The following is a 2,500-nucleotide window of genomic DNA, read 5'->3' as shown; positions in this document are numbered from 1 at the left end:
CCGTATTGTGCCTTAACCTAACCCGTATTGTGCCTGAACCTAACCCGTGTTGCGCCTTAACCTAACCCGTGTTTTGCCTTAACCTAACCCGTGTTGCGCCTTAACCTAACCCGTGTTGCGCCTTAACCTAACCCGTGTTGCGCCTTAACCTAACCCGTGTTGCGCCTTAACCTAACCCGTGTTGCGCCTTAACCTAACCCGTGTTGCGCCTTAACCTAACCCGTGTTGCGCCTTAACCTAACCCGTGTTGCGCCTTAACCTAACCCGTGTTGCGCCTTAACCTAACCCGTGTTGCGCCTTAACCTAACCTATGTTGCGCCTTAACCTAACCTATGTTGCGCCTTAACCTAACCTATGTTGCGCCTTAACCTAACCTATGTTGCGCCTTAACCTAACCCATATTGTACCTTAACCTAACCCATATTGTACCTTAACCTAACCCATATTGTACCTTAACCTAACCCATATTGTACCTTAACCTAACCCATATTGTACCTTAACCTAACCCATATTGTACCTTAACCTAACCCATATTGTACCTTAACCTAACCCATGTTGCGCCTTAACCTAACCCATGTTGCGCCTTAACCTAACCTATGTTGCGCCTTAACCTAACCTATGTTGCGCCTTAACCTAACCTATGTTGGGCCTTAACCCAACACACGTTGGGCCTTAACCCAACACACGTTGGGCCTTAACCCAACACACGTTGGGCCTTAACCCAACACACGTTGGGCCTTAACCCAACACACGTTGGGCCTTAACCCAACACACGTTGGGCCTTAACCCAACACACGTTGGGCCTTAACCCAACACACGTTGGGCCTTAACCCAACACACGTTGGGCCTTAACCCAACACACGTTGGGCCTTAACCCAACACACGTTGGGCCTTAACCCAACACACGTTGGGCCTTAACCCGCTCTGTAATTGTCATACGACGCGTTAAATTAGTGTAGTGTTGCCTAACTGCAACCCCCGCAATATAGTTTGCCACTCGCACTGCCCGGTCCCCAGAGTATCGCTTCATGTTAAACACCTTGCAGCTATACACTGTAATGCGGATGGCAGCAGGACGTACATGCTCAATGCCCTTCGCAGTTGTTCATTGGCATTCGCATGGCGAAGCACAGCCTACATTGTGGTACGGCTTGTGTCAACTGTCCGCTGATGTTGTACGTCCAAATGACACACTGTACTGCACATTGGTCCTCATGTACTGAATGATACATCGTGGTACATGTGTGACCGTACCACGACTGCGCCAACAACGGCGAACCATACGGTCCAAATATTGTGCACTCAGCTACGTGTCGTCTCCCTATAAGAGCTGGATTGCAGTATGGTATGCCGTGGATGGCGATCAGCATGAGCCGTCTGTTGATGTAGTGGCGCGTGTTGTCAGACGTAGTCGTCTCTTCTCACACACCGTGATAGCATGGTGCACTGCGTTCCACATCTGCGACATGCGACAGAGGCCGGTTGACAGTCGTTCGCGCAATGGACATCGCATACGTACGGGGGCCACCTTCCACGTGTTCGCGAAGCGTGCACATGTTGTTGCGTGTATGTGGGCAGACATAGTGTGTCGTGACACCTGACACAGGCATGCAACAATCGTTGAATTTGCAAATGGCGATGGACGTCTACGTTTGCTGGTGACGTTACGCAAATGAACAACTGGTAAACCGTTGTGGTGCGGTTGTTCTCGCTAGAGGTGAATCAGTGATGGCGACGATCGGTTGAGCTACCAACCGGTTGTTTCAGCGATACCCACCATGCCCACGAACGTGAATGGCATGTGGGTGTGAAGCGATACGCGGCGGTGGCTGGGTGGGACCGTCCCCGGCCGGTGAGGGGGGGCCTCCCGGCGTGCTGGCCGCGCGGTGCGTGGGCGCACGCGCTACAGCCGGCTGGTGGGGGCGGCCAGTGGCAGGCGCGCCGGCCGACGGAGGCGGCAGGCGGCGCAGCTGCGCGCCGGCGCACCCTGCACGCGGCGCCGTGCGGCCAAAGTAGGTCCTCGCGGGCCCGGTGCGAAGCGCGGTGGACATCTGCAGTGTGCTGGTCCGATTGAGGACTGTGTGCGCTGAGGATGCGCCGCCGCCCGGCGCTCGGCGCCGCGACGCCGTCTGCTGCTCGGTCGCCTCTGCGGTTCTCGCAGGTGGTTTGTATCGCAGCTGTGCGGACGTGTTGGCGCGTGCGCTGTGCTGGGAGAGTTCGCTTCGGCACCCAAGTGGGGCTTTTGTCCTTCTGTGGCGCTGGCGTTGGAGCTGCCGGCCACCGTACGTGGCGCGTGTTGTCTCCCGCCGGCAATGCCACGACAGCACGCTCCCGGGCCTCTGTCGGCAGCGGCAAGCTCAGTTGGGAGCACGGGTGGTCGCACCTAAAGCGTCTACTCGCCAAACTCCGGGCGATTGCGCCTCTCTCGAACCCGACCAAGTACTTAGGACGGCGCTGCGCGCCGCCGGGACCTGAGAGGGTTTCGAGGTGTATTGTGCAG

Source organism: Schistocerca americana, chromosome 6 (assembly GCF_021461395.2).
Source record: "Schistocerca americana isolate TAMUIC-IGC-003095 chromosome 6, iqSchAmer2.1, whole genome shotgun sequence".
Taxonomy (NCBI): domain Eukaryota; kingdom Metazoa; phylum Arthropoda; class Insecta; order Orthoptera; family Acrididae; genus Schistocerca; species Schistocerca americana.
This window is presented reverse-complemented; position numbering follows the sequence as displayed.